Source organism: Rattus rattus, chromosome 7 (assembly GCF_011064425.1).
Source record: "Rattus rattus isolate New Zealand chromosome 7, Rrattus_CSIRO_v1, whole genome shotgun sequence".
NCBI classification, from domain to species: Eukaryota; Metazoa; Chordata; class Mammalia; order Rodentia; family Muridae; genus Rattus; species Rattus rattus.
The window spans coordinates 37,472,980-37,491,922 of NC_046160.1; the positions used below are offsets into that span (position 1 = coordinate 37,472,980).

The following is an 18,943-nucleotide window of genomic DNA, read 5'->3' on the forward strand; positions in this document are numbered from 1 at the left end:
GAAAGCAGGCTGAGCAAGTCACGAAACACTTTTCCGTTCCTCTTCTTCACTTTCTGTTTCAAGGTTCCTGCCCTAGTTGAGTTCCTGTCCTGACTTCACTCATTGATGGACTGTGATGTGGAAGTGAAGTCAAAACAAACCCTTTCCTCCTCAAGTTGCTGTCGGTTGTGGTGTTTCACCACAGCAATGGTAACCCTGACTAAGACACACTACAAGCAACTCACCCATGGAGCCATCTCCCCGACTCTGAAAAGTCCCTGTGGTTTTAAGTGGATAGTTTAATGAAGTTTGACAGATGCTCAAGCCCATTTAACCAGTGTCTCAAGATACAGAATGTCTCCATCATCCCCCAAAATTCATAGCATCCTTTGCAGTCATTTGCTACTCCCAACACACCAGCCCTAGATAACAACCATCAACCCACTTCCTGTCTTACAGCTTCATTTCAACCTGAGCTACCTTTAAAATATTTTATATTATTTTTATTATGCATGTACACACATGTATATACACACATTTACACACATACATATGTACACATAGGCAACATGTGTGCATATACATTGTACACATATACATACATATACATAAATGTATGCATAGGTATATACACATGTGAGTACAGATGCCTGCAGAGTCCAGAAGAGAAGATCAGATCCCTGGGAGCTGGAGTTATAAGTGGTTGTGAACTGCCCAGTGTGGGTACTGGGAGCTGAACTCAGGTCCTCTGTAAGAACTGTCTGTACTTTTAACTTCTGAATCATCTTCACAGCCCCCCCCCCCCACTTTTACCTGAGGAAGAACTAGATGGCTACCTTGCTGAAGTCAACATTTTTCAGATCTTTTTTATTTTTACCTGACTGACTGTTACCAATCTGAATATAGATTGTCTACACAAGTCAGCTTTAAGCATATGTGGTATTTTCTTAAATCCCCGTGTTTTCTTGGAGAGTCTTTGATTTTCCAACTCCCATGCCCCATGCTTTAGGTTAGCTGCCTGAGGGGCAGATCTGAAATGAAAGTCACAAACAAGAAAGTTTGCTAGAGAGATCAATGTGTTAGGGGGCACAGGCTAGGACAGCTACAACAGGGGGAGGCTCTGATGTTGGAGTGACCTTCACTGTTGTTCTAGGCAGGAATCTGGACCTTACAGGTCCCAGATGGACCTGTCTCCAGATAGGCTATCCTGGACTCAGGTGGACCTTTTCCACTAGAAGACAGTTCCCAGGGAAAAGCCAAGTGCCATACGTCACCAAAGCTCAGAGCAGCTGAGAAATGAGTGTTGTGGCTATGGTGGGCATCCAGGGGGTTCATCAGAGCAGCTGTGACACAGTGTGTGTTGGAGCGTATCCTCAGGGACTGCTTGGATGTGTGGGAGCTGCGTACACACATTAGCCATCACTCCCCGCTGTGCTCTACCCCAGCCCCTGGCAACCAAGCATCTGCTGAGCCTCCATGGACGCGTGAGTCATACCTCTGCTGTGTGCACCAAAGCCTGCCGGAGAGACGCCTGACTCTCCGTGGGTCAGAGGTCTGGGGACAGGGTCGTCGGTCAGTCAGAGCAGCTCTGCTTGGCTCCTCTATGCCTCCTGTGTGCTCTTCCCTACCCCCCTCCAACATCACCCACACCTGAGACGCTAAGGATTCCGATCTTTGTTTTCCTCCTCATTTGTCTGGTACACTAGCTTCCGTCAGGCCTGACTGTCTCCGGTTACCATTTTTTACTTCTCTCCCATAAGTGACTGTCCCTGCCTCCTTATCTTGGTCCTTTCTTATTTTAAGCATCATGCACAGAGCCTTCCCTGGTCCTAATTAAATGTCCTGTGACATTTTACTTCCTTCTGAGTCACACATTTCTCCAACCACTGTGTCTAAGATTCTGCCTTACTTTCCCTGCTCTGTCTGAGGTTCAGCACTACCCAGAATGTGGCCTTACAGGGATGCCAACGGTGTCCTCTCTGCCTAGGGAGAAGGAATGTCTCGCCGATGATTGCTCTCCCGGAAACCTGGACGTTCAGATGACCTGGGTGTGGCCGCATACCCAAATCCAGGCTTAATAAAGGAAAGCACATGGGAAAGTATTCATATGTTAGTTTACGAATTATTTTGTTATTGTATGTGTTTGTAGGTGTGCCGCAGTGTATGTATGTGTGAGACATGCATGCAGGATCCCACAAAAAGGCCGATCAGGGATAGGGGCAGGCAGGCATGGTGGTAGAAGCAGGAAGTTAGCCCATCACATTTTCATCCACAAACAGAAATTAGGGGAAGGGGGAAAGAACAGGAAGTAGGGTGAAGGTATCAACCCTCAAATCCGCCCCTACTGACATACTTCCTCCGTCGAGGCTCCTCCTCCTCCAGAGCCTCCCCAAACATTGCTAGCAACTGGGGAATCAAGTGTTCTAATCATCAAGTGTTCAAGCGGTGAGCCTGTGAGGGAGATTTCTCACTCAGACAAGCCCCCGGACCTTTAATTCATTTGTAACGAAGTGAAGATACTCTGTATCGTGATGCACAAAGATAGCTTGCAACATATTTCCTACTTGCAACTGTCTTTGAGAAACGCCCATAGGCATTCACATTCATCTACTGATCTGAACTGCAGGCTCTAGAAGTCTGTGGTTTCAATGTAACCGGTTTCATTTCAACATGAGTTCCTTCAGGGGTGCAGTGACATTCTGGCACTGGGCTGTGGGGCTTTTGCAATCTTTTCCCCTTGAGTTCTCTAACTAGAAGCACAAATGAGGGAGTGGCCTCTAAATCGCTCCTAGATGTGGCCATGTGACTCTTGAATTCACGATTCTTATTACAGCATGGAGTGCACCCTTGCCCAGGCCCAACCCAGACCTGTGCTGAGGATGGAAGGTTCTACCATATTGCTTGTTTTGCCCTTTCCAGACACAGATGAAACTGAGAATCACTTTTGTGGGAGGGGGATTGTTGTTTGTTTTTTGTTTTTTGTTTCTTTTTTGGGGGGTGTTTGTTTTTGAGACAGGTTTTTTCTCTGTGTAGTTCTGGCTGTCTTGGAACTCACTCTGTAGACCAGGCTGGCCTCAAACTCACAGAGATCTACCTGCCTCTACCTCTGGAATGCTGAGATTAAAGGCGTATGCTATCACCGCCATGCGACACTGAGCATCTTGAATATGTTTATTAGCCATTTGCACTTTTGTTTTCTTCTGCGCAATTCCTTTTTTTGTTTCATAAGAGGCTTTTCAAGTTGTATCCTGTGATACTTATGACAGTGGCTCCCCACAGGCTAAGCGAGGCAGGGGGAAATCTACTTAGATGTCTGTATTCCAGGGCCTACCTCCCACTTAACATTTATTATTTATGATTTGAGGTAAATGCCTTCCTCTCTGATGTTTCCAGCTTATTCATTCGTGTAGCGCACAGTTCAGTAGGCTTTAGTGGATATACAATGTATGAATCACGACCTGATTCGAAGCTCTTCCTCTCCTCCCTCCTTTCCCATTGGCCCCTGCAGATAAGAATCTCCTGTCAGTTTGTAAATTGTCTTCTTTTGAGCATTATGTAGAGATGGATTATACAGTACATGGCCTAGGTACTTATCTTTATGGTCCTAGCTGTCCTGGTAGATGCAGAAAATTCATCCTTATAGTCTTTGAAGTTTTAAAAATTTAAACTCTATTTTTGTCATTATTGCTTGTGTTTTGGCTTTCTTTTGCTTACTTTGAGAAAAAGTCGACTTCTGTAGCTCAGGCTGACCTCAAAATCCTTATGTAGCCAAGGATGACCCAGAATTCCTGATTGTTCCTACCTCCACCTCCTGGAGGTGGAGTCTCTGATTTATGTTTTCCAGATGTGCCATGGTGTTGAAGTTTCTTTTCATTACTTATTGATCATTTATATAATAGATTATTGTTCAATCCAAAGTCGTGACCTTATATCTATTTTTAGGAGTTTTATAGGTCACTGATCCAGTTTGAGTTACTTTTGTATAGGATATGAGGTAGGGGCCTAAATTTACTCTTTTTTTTCTGTTTGCTTGCTTGCTTGCTTGCTTGCTTGCTTGCTTGCTTGCTTGCTAGATATATTTTTGAGACAGGTCTCATGTAGCCCAGTCTTGCCTAAAGTTTGCTGTGTAGCTGAGGACGACCTTGAACTTCTGACCCGCCCACTTCTGCTCTTGAGTGCTGGGATTACAGGGGTGTGCCACTATGCCAAGCTTCCAGCTCTGGTCTCCCAGGTGTCCCAGCAGCCTTTGTTGAAAATGCTATTCTTTCTCTAGTTGAATTATCTTCACAGTCTTGACAAGAGTCACTTGACAATGTGTGAGGATTTATTTCTGGACTTTCGGTTTTATTCTGTCCATCCAGATGGTGATTTTGATGCCAGGACCACACTGCCTTGATTACTGGAGCTTTGTAGTGATGACGTTTCTCTCCCATATGGAAACTGGAAAGCACATTTACCCATTGCTCTGGAGAAACACAGGAGTAGCGGTTCTTAAAGTGAAGTCTTTGGACCTACAGCATCCACATCATCTAGGCCAGTGGTTCTCAACCTGTGGGTCTCGACCCCCAACAGGGATCACATATCAGACGTCCTGTGTATCAGATAGGTACATTACAATTCATAGCAGTAGAAAAAAAAATACAGCTATGAAATAGCAACGAAATAATTTTATGATTTTTATATGAGGAGCTGTATTAAAGGGTCACAGCACTAGGAAGGTTGAGAAGCCCTGATCTAGACACTTGTCAGAAATGCAGTGCCTGGGATTCGCTTCACTAAAAACCCTGGGCCTGTGGCCCAGCAGTCAGCATTCTAACATTCCCTTTTGGGATTCTGCTGGGTGCTGAAGCCTGGGTTTCATTGCACTGTATCTCTACTGTCTTGCTGTCCACTGGGACAACCACAAACACATGGTTATTTATTGACCACTGGGGTTGCAGTCAATGCAAATACACTCAATTTCAAAGTTAATATGGAAAGGGAATACAAAATACCTTGCTCGTGATTTTCACATTGATTCTCACATACATACGGGATTAAGTAAAATACACCGTTAAAATTGATCTCAGGAGCTGGGGAGATGGCTCGGTGCATAGAACAGTTACCAGACAAGCATGAAGACCTGAGTTCAGATCTATAGGACCCATGTGTCTTAGTCTGTGGCCAAAGACTCTGATCAAAGTCACTTTATGGAAGGAAAGATGTTATTTAGCTGGACCTCCGTGTTACAGTTCATCATCAAGGAAGTCAGGGCAGGAACTCAAGCAGGAGCCTGAAGTAGAAACTGTGGGGGAATCCCGCCTGCCGTGGAAACACACTGCTTGCTGGCTCAACCTCTGGTTCACTAGTTGAGTCTGGTGGTGTGCACCTATAATTCCAGTGCTGGAGAGGCAGAGACAGGCAGATCTCTGTGAATTCTAGGCCAGCCTGGCCCACATAGAGTGCAACAAGTCAGCCAGGACTACATAATAAAATACTCTCTAAGAAAAACAAAAACAAAAGCAGGGAGTGGAGATACTTGCTGGAAATATAACTTGGTGGTTAGGAGGACTGGTTACTCTTGTAGAAGGCCAAGAATTGATTCCCAGTACCTACATAGTGGCTCACAATTGTCTATGACTGTCCTAGGGATCTAACACCCTCTTCTGGCCTCCAAAGGAGCACCTGGCACGCATGTGGTACACAGACATATATGCAGGCAAAACACCCATACACATAAAATAAAATACATTTTACAATGGAAGAAAAAAAACCCACCCTGATTCCTGTGCAAGTGTGTCCTGAGTTCATTTTCAGGACACCAGTAGAGAACAAAGCTGGAAAGGTAAGCAGTCTTTCCCCCAGTTTATACTGGTTTAGAACAGTGGTCAGGGCCATTGTTTGTCTTTGACCTTGGAATTTACCTTCTCCTGAGGGATCTGCCATCATCACACAGAGCCTAGGTGAACCCTCCCGTTCCTCACAGACAAGGAAAAGACATCAGTGTGCTGTTCAGAGCCTCAGGCTGAGGCTTCTGACGTGTGTGTGTAGAGCCCGGCAGGCTGTGGTCTCCCCCTCAATCCAGCTGTGTCAATCCCGCGGATCTGTAACCCAACTTGGTGACTGTGGAGTGAGTCCCCCAAGAACAATGTTTGCAGTGGTTCAAGGACACTTCACAGTTTGTAAAGCCACTTTCTACCCCTTGGTGTGTTTGAACCTACCAACCTCTGGTCACCCGATGTCAGAGTACCCTGAGAGACACGCAGAGTGGTCAGAGTTCTGTTCTGTGACACTGACCAGACTTGGAGCAACTGGGACCAGCACCCAGGGCTTTCTGACTGAGGTGGTGCTTCTCGATATATGTGCTGCATGGCCAGCTCTGATGGAGAAGGGAAGGGGCAAAGGAGGGTGAAGAGGACAATAAAGATGAGAGAAATGTGCCTATAATTTCCTGGGCACCTACCATGCTGTAGGCCTTGCGACTATAGCAACTGTTTAAAATAATTAATATCGACATCTTAGACATTAAGAGCTAGAGAGCTGGCAAGACTATAGAGAATGTTCCAGTCAAATGTGGGTAGTGGATAAGAAGATATAAGAGGTATTTTTTATATCTCTCATCCACCTCATGAGATATTGTCTTCTTGGAGTCCTGAAAGACCCACTTCCTTGTTCCTGGTGCCCCAGCATTCAAAGTAGGTTAGAGGGCCTCAAAAGATGCGAGGTGAGGCTTCCTGAAAGCCACGGGCAGGTTCTGGGACCCTAGGCGTGTAACCAAGGAGAGTTTAGGGAGAAAAACAAGGAATGTGTCTCATGCCTTCTGCTTACGTTGCTGAGAGAAAATACCACAGGCTAGTGTTGGAGGGATGGTGGCTCAGGGGTCACCAGAACTGGCTGCTCTTGCAGAAGATCAGGGTTCACTTCCCAGGCCCCGTGTGGCAGCTCACAGCCAGCTGTGTCTCCAGCTCCTGGGGATCCAATGCCCTTTTCTAGCTCATGTGAGTGAGTACTACACACACACACACACACACACACACACTGTGCACAAACATAAATTCAGATAAAACACCTATACGCATAAAATAGAAGCAATATTTGTTTAAAAGCCACATCCTAGATGACTCAAACAACTACATGTATATGTATGTGTATATGTATGTGTATATGTATATGTATATATGTGTATATGTGTATGTGTATATGTGTATACGTGTATATGTATATGTGTATATGTGTATATATGTATATATGTATATATGTATATATTGCTCAGAGCCCCAGAGTTAGGAGGCTGAAGATCAAGGTCCTGGCAGGTTCAGAGTCAAGCTTCCTTCCTAGCTTTTGTCTTCTTGCTGGATCTCCACAAAGCATTTTCTTGGTGCCTGTGCAGAGAGGGGTTGATTTCTCTCTTTTCAAAGACCACCAACCCTGTTGGTCAGGGCCTAGCCTTCTGATACATTCAGCTTTAATTATCTCTTCAGACTATTTAGATCTAGAATGACACCCCCCAAAGGTTTATATGGTAATTGCTTGGTCCCCAGATTGGTGTTATTGTGAGACAGTAGAGGCTTTAAGATGTAGGACCTGGGGTTGGGGATTTAGCTCAGTGGTAGGCGCTTGCCTAGGAAGCGCAAGGCCCTGGGTTCGGTCCCCAGCTCGAAAAAAAACAAAAAAAAAAAAAAAAAAAAAAAGTAGGACCTATTAGAGGTTTTAAGTCACATTAGGGTACTTTCCTTAATAAGGCAGTTTTTGCATTTCAGCTCCTATCGTGATAAGCTACTTGTCCCAGGCCCAGAGTGGCTGGGCCCATCAATCACAGAGCAGAACCTCTGAGCTACATCTAACAAGCTTTTCTGTGTCTAGGTTCTAAAATCGTTGTCTCCAAATTCATAACACTAGGGGCTAGTGCTCTAATGTCCGAGGCAGGGACATATACACAATCCAGTCCACAGCAGCCAGCAGCTCTAGGTCACTCTAGCTTATCTTGATCTCTTGGAGCTTGCAAGGTTCTGCCTCTGAATCCCAGTGCCTGCACGAGCCACGAGCCAGACACGTATTTCAAGAGAGGTCACGTACACAGCGTGTCTCGGGGTTAAAAAATATGGACTCTGTTATCGAAGATCCTTAGACCTGAGCCATCTAAGGATGAGAGGGAGGATCTAGTGACTTTGCTAGCTGGCAGAACACAGCCCTCTTCTCAGGCGCCTCCTTGGGTGTCACCCCTGGTACTGATAGGAAGTGCTCTGGTCATCGCCTCTGCCAGCTTCTGGGGTCAAGGGAAGGGTAGACAACCTCAACAGGCTCGAGCCTCACCTACTCCAACCCTGCAAATAAAACATGATAGAAAATGAAAAGGCTGTGGAGACATAGTGGCTTCCACAGCCTTGAATAGAAAGAGACTATGACCAGCAACTGTGTTAATTTGAAAGTCCCCCAGGTAAGTTAAGACGGCAAACTTTCTCTCTCTCTCTCTCTCTCTCTCTCTCTCTCTCTCTCTCTCTCTCTCTCTCTCTCTCTCTCTGCAAGACAGGGTCTCCCTATGCAGTAGGTCTGGCTGACATGGAACTCACTATGAAGAACAGTGGTGGGTACAGCCAACTACCCTCAGGTTTCTTAAAGTACTAATAAGTAAGCTTTTATTTAATTTAAAAATTATATTTGCTTTGTGTGTGTGTGTGTGTGTGTGTGTGTGTGTGTGTGTGACTAATTGACTAATTCTGGACCATGAGTATGGGCAGAGATGACTCAGACTTCTTCCAGGCCGGGCTCCTAAAAGACCTCCCTGAGGTGCCACTTCTGCTATCTTAGGTTTTTGTTTTGTTTTGTTTTGTTTTTTAATGGATGCTGAGAACCAGTGGTGGCCTCCAAAGACCTGAGGTTCTGCTGAGGTCACTAGATAGAAGGTAGCGGGTTTCTCAGTCAGGTTGAATGAGAATGGATAGGGGGCCACAGTACAAAGCAACCTGCCTTAGTTGGCAGGATGTCTGAAGGCTTCTGCCTTAGCCATCCCCTTTCTGGGAGCTTCCTACCTGTAACCCTAGATACCTGTGCAGTGGTGTGCTACAGAAAGGGGCAGACTGACCTTTGATAGGGTCTTTACTGAGAAGGAAGCCTTTGTGGCCAGAGAGACCCAAAGGCTAGCCCTCTAAATCAGATAGGTGCCCTGTAACTCTCACAGCCGACGTTCCCTTGAGTCCTCTGGGTTCAGTTTTGCCTTTCTGCACCAGAGGCAGGGAGGAATGGAGAAGGCCCCCGGGCTGCCCTCCACCTCCAAGCTGCTCTACTCCTGGTTCCCCTGGCAGCCTCCTGAATAGTAGTTCACTCACATGTTTTTTGTGGAGGAGGATTTGAAGGAGGGGTTTGAGTTTTTCCCTAGAGACGCCAGAGAGACAGTTTCATCTCCGCACAGCAAGCTCGCCCAGCTCCTCTCACAAGCTGTTTCTGTGGTTACCTGTCTTCTGGGATATTTGCAGTGGGTGGGCATGGCAGGTGCGGTCTGCCAGAGTGTACCAGGAGTCTGAAGGAAGCACCACTGGGACCCAGAAGGCCAGATGTCCCTATTATTGGGAGATGTCAACCAAGCCCCCCTCCTCACCAAGAAACGGAAACCACACTGAATGTCAGGGAGGCAAAGACCCCCAAGAAGGATCCTGGACCTCCTCGTTGTCCAGTTTATAGGTGGGAAAACCGAGGCTGAGGGAATCTAAGGGTTTTCTTGGCAAGATGGCTGGATGAGTTAGCAGAAGTTACTACAGCTGGAACACAGGTCTTCCCGCCTCCAGGCTAACCTCTTTCCCTTAAACCAGGCGCGGGGAAAGTGGGTGATAGGTACACACGGGACTGGTGTGGAGAGGGAGGAGAGCCTTGCAGGCATACCAGAAGGTCCTGGGGTACCTAGGGCGACTCAAGCTTCTTTTCCACTTCCCTGGACATTAGAACTGCACTTCCTTCCAAGTACGGGGGGTGGGGGCTGGGGAGCGGGGGTGGGTGGGTGCCCGCGAAAGGCCATCCCCTTTGGGCACCGCCTCTCAGCCTCTCCCTACCCGCAGGCCAGAGGCCAAGGGTTAGGAAGGTGGGACCAGTGCTCGACCCCGCCCCCGCTCTCCCACACCTTCCACCTTGCCGCCCTGCCTCCCGAGTCCCAGTGGCCTTAACACCCTGCAGGACCTCTGCTGCGCTGAGAAACTGCGAGTGGTCAGGGTGATAAGTGGACCAGAATTGGCGCACTGATGGTCCAGCAGTGGGTGTGGCACAGGGCGGGGGCGTGACCAGGCTGTAGCTGAGGCGGGGCTAAGACCGGGGGCGTGGTCGAGACAGGAGGCGGGGCCGTGGAAACTTGAGTGCCCGCCCTTGCGATGCGCCCCGCCCCGGCCTCCGCCTCCGGTCCCGCCTTCTCTTCCCTTCCTTCCCGGGCTGGCGGCGGCTGCGGGTGGTGGACCTGCAGAGCGGCGGTCGCCTACACCTCGCTCTCTCCTGGGCCGGCGGATCCTTTTGTCTCTCCAAGCGGCGAAGGTCGCAGAGTCGGCGCGGCGGTTGCGGGCGCACAGACGCCCGTTCTATTGGTCATCTCCCCAGCCTCGGCCACCGCCGAACTTGAGCTCGAGAAGCCAGCGGATCGCGTCCAGTTCCGGAGCCGGTAGGGAAGGGGAGGCTGCGGGACTGCCGGGCTGCGTGGAGGGAGCGTGTGTGACCCGCTCGCTGGGACCCGGTTGTGTGAGTGCGCGGGTGTGTGCGCGCGGCTACTGATGGTGCCTGTTTCTCTGCGTAGTGGGCTTGCAGCTGACCGCAGACGGTGGCGTGGCTCTAGAATGGCGTGTCCTCGTGGGGATCGTTGTGCTCGATGGGATGTGCACTTTTTAGATTACGTTTGTGGAATTGTGTGTCGGGCACACTTGCCTGTGGGGACTAGTGCTGGCGAGGGTCGAGGAGGAGCCGCCGTGCGCAGAGTGGGGGTGGCGGGGTGGGCGTGGGCGGTCTGCCCCGGAAAGCTGAGCCCCCGGTTGGTGTCGCTCCGTGCACTGCGTAGCTCAGGAACCTGAGGGTAGGACTAGGACCCGATGAGCAAAGTGCCTGCCTAGTGGGCAACGGGCGTTTACACCCCCCACGGGAGGCAGGTCCACGTGATAATTATGAGCTTCGAAGAGGGATGGGGACCCCTTGGACCTCTAGAGCAGAGGGAAAGACCAACCCAGTCCTGGCCTCGCTGTGACCTGCCCTGAGACCTGAGCCTGAGACAGGCCACCTTCTTGGGTCGCAGTTTGCGTCTGTATCAAATGAGGGTGGCCCCTCTGGGGCTGTCTTGACGCTAGAGAACGCACCACACGCAGTTCTTGACCCAGAGTCTTGCACACAGTAGGTGCTATTCATTGGATTCTCATCTCATTAAAAAGAAATCTGTTTTGCCTTTTTTGTGGATGACGCTCTCATTTCCTCCTGCACGGTGGTTTGTGCCTCCTTCCTGGATCTAACTTCACAGCGAAAGCTTGGAGATTGAGAAAGTTTAGGCGGCTGGGTGCGATACCTCCTCTCCGCACCTTACTGGCTGCGTGACGCGGCCTTCGAGTGTGCGGGAGCCCGCAGCGCAGGGCGCTAGCCCGGAAGGCTCCTGAGCCCGGGCAGCGTTCCGGAAGGCTGCGACTACAGACTCGCGTGCCCTTTTGTTCAACAAGTGCCTGGAGGATGTCGATCTGGAATTAGAGTTGCGGTGAGAAAGTGGCTGTCTCTGTAGACTCATAGTCTGGGGTTCCTGGAGCTTTTCTCCCGGCCTGGTCATTCAGGAAGCCACCCTCTGTTCTAACCACTAACAAGTCCACCCAGAAGAGGGTGTTCGCCAGGACTCTAAATCCTGTTAGACACCCTACACCCCCACCCCCAAGCCCCGCCTGCCTTGGCTCCCATGCAGTCAGCCCGATGCGGGAGACTGAGGTCCGGGTGGCACCCTCTTTCCTATTCTGCTCCTTGATTTTAACAAACGAATATATTTGGTATTGAAACCTGGTAAAACCGCACTGCCCTGAAAATGCGTACTGATCTTGGCAGTTCAGCCTACCTCACTTTAGTATTTGCACTGCGCCAGCTAGAGGGGCAGCATGGGGTTGCATTGGGGGAACCTGTCAGTTCCCCGGGGAACCTGTCAGATCCCTTGATTACTTCCCTTCCCTACCTTGTTGTTCTCAGGATCCTTCCCAATTTAAAAGCAGCCTTTAAGCAAGGCTCTCAAAATGGAGCAGTGGTGGGGATGCCTGCCACCTGCCTTTGTATGGGATATGTTCCAGAGTCCTGCATGCTCCCCGTGCTCCCTACTTGTGCTCTGTAAGAACCTGGAAAGTCTAGCAGGTGCTGTGACATTGGAGCAGAAACCTTCAGTTTGGGTCCTTTGATTTGTCTCCGGAGTCCTGAGGTCTTTGGGATGATGGACATCCAGGGATGTCCTAAGCTGATTTTTAATCCTGATGTCAGGGACTCACTTAGAAAGCCACCTGTTCTCAGTCTTACCAAATGATTTATACCCTAAAGAGAAAAGGGCTTTTGATTGGAATCTTATCTCCCCCAAATCAGATTTGATAATCATTTTTAAAAAAGCAGTCTGGCTTTCTTAGTTCAGAAGACAGACCGAAAAGCTGTCTTGTTTTGTTTTGTTTTCCTAGTTAAAGCCAGCCCTTTGTGTCAAGCAAACCAGTATTTTGGCCTTCGATCTATTTCTGTTTCACTTTTGAAAGCGCCTGTAATTACCACGCTCTTGAGGTTTTATTGGATAATGTGCCAAAGGGAAGGCCCAGGGGCTGTGCCTCTCCCTGTAGTGGGATGTCGTGCCACAGTCTAGCCCTACCTGCTCCTTTGAGCCCTACTTTGACGATGTTCCCTAGGTGGAACATAGCTGTAAATGTGTCATAATAGGCTAGGAGCCACATCTTTGAGAATGGATGTCTGGAAGGCTGTTGGCTTGTGGAAAGACTAGAGCAGGTAGACAACCCAGATGAACAGGGGTTTGCCCAGATTCTGGCCAAATACAACCCACAGTGTGCTGAGAGGGGAATAAGAGGGGGAGGGGAGGAAGGAAGGGAAGGGAAGGAGGGAGGGAGAGAGAGAAGGAGAGAGACAGGGAGAGAGGGGGAAGGGGAGGGAGGGAGGGAGAGGGGGGAGAGGGGAGGAGGGAGGAGGAGAGAGACAGACAGACAGACAGACAGACAGACAGACAGAGAATTGTTTTAGACTTTGTCTATGCAGAATTAGAAATCCCCAGGCAGGGGAAAGGAATAGGTTCAGGGTCCCTTGCTGGGCCAGCTCCATTTTTTTATGGAGGGCTGTGTTCTTCCGCTAGGTGGTTGACCAGCATCTCTTAGCCTTGAAGCTCAGCTCAGAATCCCAAGGACTGTCTTTCACATACAGTTCCACACTGACCAGACAGCAGGATACTTTCATACGCCTCCCTCTCCAACTCATTCTAAGACGTTGGATTGTCCCTTATAAATGGTGGGACTCTGGGTTTACCTATGACCCAGCGATAATCCCAGACCCTCTCGGGGAGCCCCGGCTTTTATTTGAGATTGAAGGTTAAACTATTCGGCGACTCGGTTCTTTAGGTTGGGAAGGGAATCCAGTTTGCATTAGACCAGTTTCATTCCAGCAGATCCCAAACCATGCTTGTCTGATGTGTGAGAATGCTGGCCCAGGCTTGTTGGAGGATTATGTATGGTTTTTTGAGTGTCTGTCAGGGCCCAATGTTATTGTGCTTGGGAATGGAGGGCCCGGATGGAGTTAGGACGAGCTGACACTTAGAGATTTTAACTGCGCACTGCTTCGAGGCTCCCCGCTCTAACCCTACAGTCTCCGGGGCTTCTTCAGGGTAGCTGTGTATCTGTAAATCCCTCCTACTTCCTGTGGCTAGCTCTTTTGAGGTCGGGTTCTTATTCTGTGGAGGATGTAATATATGGAGATATCAGGATGGACTGTAGGACTCCCTTAGAGCCCCTTGCTCTGTGTAGGAGAAGAACAATATTCACTTCAAATCACTTTTTACCAAAGAACAAAAATGGGCAGGCCAGGCTCTAATGGAGCAGGTTGTAATATATGACTTTGGGTAATCAATATAGTTTGACAGGTGGGACATTTCTTAGGCGCTGTTGAGCAAAGTGTGAGTCTAAAGAAATTAGATGCACGTCAGCACACAACACACACACACACACACACACACACACACACACACACACACGCACGGCCCTACCTTGACCATGTAGGTTCAAGTAAAAATAAATCTCCAAGGCAAAGCCTTACACCTCTGCGTTCTTGAGCCATGACTAACTGAAGCCTCCCTTCTCCCAGGCTCTCCTTCTGCCACCCTGAGGGCAGGAGATAGGGCTTCTTAGAGCTCTTTTCCTTTACCCGAACAAACCCAACACGCTCCGGCACTTGCTAACCTCGTATGCTCTCCTGGTACTGTGTCTGTCTCTTTGTGGTGTTTTAGGGGACAACCTAAGTTGGCGAGCCGCCGGGAGCCTGGGGGCGGAGCACCAGCTCAGCTCCTCAGTCCACAGTGTTCTCCAGGAGTCAGCAATGGGTCTGTGACTAAGAAAGCTCAAGACGGGTAACCACGACGTGGCGAAAGATCCTATGACCCTAAGGAAAGGAAGAAAAGGGTGGGGCTGCAGCTCTGTGTTAGATCATTTGCCTGGCATGCACGGGGCTCTAGGCCCAACTCCCTAGTACTGCCGGCTAAATTTAAAATGGAAGCAGGTGGGGGAGGGGGGCTCAACTTGCATAACTTTCGTCGATTTCCCTTCAGTATCTTTGGGTCTCCATTGAAATCGTCCATTGATCTAGGTTTGCTTCAATTAGCAATGATGAGCGATGAGTCCCTCAGTAGTAGTCGTATAGGCAGTATACCTGCCAGATCCCCCAAACTGTTGGTGACACACCCGTGTCACCTCCTTGGCTGCAGCCCTGGCCCCATGTTCTGGGATGGGATATGGGGTTCAGGATACCCATCCCAGTAGGTCCAAAACTCTGTGTTGGCCACATCTTCTACCTGTCCTGTCCAGACAACATCCTCTTCCTCATTTGTGAAAGCCCCGGGTCTCCTTTTCTGCCCTCTATTGCACCTCGTGAATGTTCAAAGTGAATCTGAAGTGCTGGCCTGTTCTCCCCAGTCAGAACCTCCTCTGCCCATGTAGCTTGGCTCCTGGTTCCTTCACTGCAGGCCTGCCACCATCAACTCAGTGTAGAAGATGCACATTTGGTCATCTTGCCCCTCCCCACTCGGGTCTGATCTCTTTCAGTGAGTGTTATTTTCCCACACCTTCTGTGAGTATCTCCCAGTCAGGCTTTGGGCGGGCTGGGCTTTCCTACTACTGGTGCGAAATTTAGGGGCTTGGGCTGAGGATGGGCTAGGAAAATCATCAGAAAGCCTTTGGAGCTCAAGGGACCTCTGTAGGGGAGCACCTGTCCAGGGTAGGAGCAAGGGGGCTTCTGGGGGAAAAGCCCTCTAAGTGGATACTTGGGAGAGGGATGTAGAGTGGAGGGCTAGGTGGTTCTTACCTCTCCCCACCTCATCCTCCAGAATTTTGCAAGATTCCTACCTCTGAGGTGATATACTGTAGCTCAGATAAAGTTATGCCCACTTTAAGTGTGCATACAGTTCAATAGTTTTTGTTTTTGTTTTGCCGGTTCACAGTTATACAACCATGGCCCTCATCATCTGGCGAAGGCTCCTTGAATCTTTCTCAATGATGCTTCATCTTCGTGCACAGTCAGCCCCTGTCCCAAGCTCCACCCCACACAGCCGCTTGTGGTCACATTCTGTGACTTTACCTTTTCTCTCTCCTTCCCCTTCCTCGGTTTGAGTCAAGGGATATCTTCCTTGGATTCATCCCGGTGTCCACCAGGTACACTTAACTTTTCACCTCCATGTTGACGGAGAGAACTGGGCACTTGGCCATGTCGCTTCCGCATGGCGAGCTCTCTTCCTGGTTTCTCTGGCCTGTACCTGGCATAGTGCTGGTACCCAAGGTTTACGCAGAGAATATTAGCTGGGCTGATTGGAGTTGCTTTTTTTTTCCCCACGAATCTTTCTCTCTGGATATCTAATACCTAGCAGAACATTGGATGGTGTGTGCTTCAGCTAATGTGGGGGCCTGGTTACTTACTTCATGAAGAACTTGGGAAGCAGATGCTATCAAACTTGTCTTTTAGATGTACAAGCTGAGGAGGCCCAGAGCAAAATAAACTGCCTAAGACTATCTGCATTAGAAACTGGAGTGCCAAGAACGGAACCAGGCCTTTGGCCCTGCTTGGGTTGTCACTGGGTGCTTGGTATTGCCTGGCCCGGTCAGATGCTCAGTTTTTCCTGAGTCACCATTTCCTAAACCATGGTAGCACCTTTCAGGGCGAGAACGGTAGATGGTGTCTTTGTTTGCCTCCGTGTCTGGTTCAGCTGGCAGAAGTGGCTGGATTACCCACATGTAGAGGGTTCTCTTGGGAAGTAAGTGGTGGGGGTGGCCGTCCTTGGGGAGAGGGATGGCTAAGCATCAAGGTGTGCTTTGACGCCTCGTGCGTTTCAGAGGTAATGTTCTCCTCGCCCTTGTGGGTGGTACTAAGGCGGCTAGCGGAGGAAGATGCCCCGCTTGACAGGTGCACCAGCAGAGGCCCACGTACCCCATGCAGACAGTGCTCAGACTTCAGGTCCCCAGAGCACACCCTCAGGTTACAGGTTACTTCTCTCCCAGTGGTAGAGGCAATTCTCATGGTAGGGCGTGAGGATGTCTTGTTTCCTTCCATTTGGAAAAGAGCTTGGGAGAGGGTGAGGTTCTTGGGGACTGTCAGATGTATTGTCTGAGAAAGTCCTGGGCCCCCTGGACCTTCAGAGGCAAGGCGACAAGTCTGTGGTCACAGTCACTGGTTAGACCTCCTTCAGTGGGAACACCTCCATACCATAGGTAATCCTTTTTTTTTTTTTTCTTTTTTTTTTTTTTCCGGGGCTGGGGATCGAACCCAGGACCTTGCGCTTCCTAGGCAAGCGCTCTACCACTGAGCCAAATCCCCAACCCCTTAGGTAATCCTTTTAAACCAGGCTGAAGGAACTGTGTGTGAAGGTTACTGGAATGGAGCTAGGAAGGGCCTGGGCTTGGAGTTCAGAAGACGATCATTTTGGGTCTTCCTGGTCTCATGACTTCTGGGAGACCCTTCTCAGGTTTCCTTATCACCCAGAAGGGACCCTGATATTAGGGGCTGCCCAGATTACTCCCCATGGTGTGTCTCAGACCCGGTGAGACTGGGCTTCCTGCCCCTTGCCCCAGGGAGTCCTTGGAAAGCATGTGTTGCATTTGGATGCTGGTGTCTCCTCAGACTGAGGAGGGCTACAGGGAATGCTCACAGTCGGCCCCCAGCACTGTGCTCGCGAATTGTACCACGTTCCTCCCCTTAAGGCAATGCTCAGCTCTCGGCTTTCTCTCCGCCTTTAAAGGACGCTTCTTCTTGGAAGCAGAGCCGATGGCAGTCCCCACTCCTCCCTGTCACTTCCACATTTTCCATTAGGTTTCCTGTAATTCACTTTTGGGGGAACTGAGAACCTCTTAAAAACCAATCATTGCCAGGATCACACAGGCTGTTGTTATTGTTGTTTTATTACCATGGCGGACTGTTAATAGATGTTCCTGGCCAACCGAATGCTGTCCAGCCTGGGGTCCAAGCAGAGATTTCCCCCACAAACCCTGCCCAAAGGTAGCTGGATAGAGATACACAAACCTTTACACAGTGTCCACATGGGTCCCATGTTTGGTGGCGCAGCCAGGACAGTGGCACAGCCATGGCCTCCAGGCGCGGTATGTGTCCTGTGGCTGCTGCCTTGGTTTCAGTGAGGTTAGAAACAAGCTTTTCTGGGATGCATCTGAACTCTGGCCTGCCTGTCCCCGCCTTCATCCTGAAGGGGTGAGTAAGGGATTGCTACTCTTGCCCCATCTGTAACTAATGCCATCCTGTTGCTGTGTTGTTGTTGTTGTGTGGCCTGATGGTCCCCTGGTCTCCCTGGACTAGGAACTTGTGTTCTGAGAATGTTGCTAAGACAGGGCCAGGAGAAGTGAAGCTCAGGTGAAGAGTTCCAGAGAATTCAGCCTGGGACCCCCACCCCCAAGGCAATATAAGGGGCTCCCTGTAGCCTGTAGCTCCCTCCCATAGCTTGTTTTGGGGAAGTTACTGGCTCCCCAGGAAAACCATGTCACCAGGGTCACCATAGCCATCATCCATCACTGGTCGCCATCATCATGATCACCATTATGATTACCACCATCACCATCATCAGAGTCACCACAGACTCCACCATCATCACCACCATTGTCATCGCTGTTGTCACCATCATCACCTAGTCTCCGCATTCAGCCCATTCCATCACGTGGTACATGCCATGTGCTCTACAGTCTTCCGAGATTAGGGGTAGTAGTTAGGAGGCGACCTTGGACAGGATGGCCGTGAGCATAAATAGCTCGGTGGAATGTGATTCTGAAAATGGCTCCAGGAGAGTTACTGGAAGCTTCTGGGGAAAAAAATCTCTTTCAGGCCAGTGCTGTGTGGTCTATGGTGTTCTCTGAGCCCCTCTAGAGAGCCCAGCTAAACAGCTTGGGTGTTGTTTGCCCACCCGTCCTAGGCAGTGGGTCTCTGAAGCTGGAACCCTGTAGATTTCTCCAGCTTGACCCTCCCTTAGTGGCATAGAACTAGCAGCACAATGGATGCCCAGATGTGTGCTGGAACAATCCCCACTTGCTCAACTGTAGGATGATGGTTGCACTGAATTATTTACGGTCTCCACAGCTTGCCTGAGGGCTTGCTCTACAGGCTTGGGGTGGCCAGGCCAGTGCACTAGTGGCATCTCCTTTGCGTGTCGCCGATTGGTGTCACCGATTGGTGTGCACTTGTTCTGGGCATTTGTTGAAGTAGTCACTCGGTGGTTTGGGAGCCCTCAAGACTCTGGGCTGTTGGAATGACCCCTACCCTGCTA

The 18,943-nt window shown here is 49.6% G+C and overlaps 1 protein-coding gene across 2 annotated transcripts in view; it reads left to right on the plus strand.

Moving 5' to 3' along the window:
* The first annotated feature begins 10,347 nt into the window (after positions 1 to 10,347).
* Positions 10,348 to 18,943, plus strand: part of Hpcal1 (hippocalcin like 1) — a 105,541-nt gene continuing 96,945 nt past the window's right edge. For both annotated transcript variants that reach the window (XM_032907510.1, XM_032907513.1), the window contains exon 1: positions 10,348 to 10,594. The gene's annotated coding sequence lies outside the window, so the exon portion shown is untranslated. The remainder of the gene's footprint in view (positions 10,595 to 18,943) is intronic.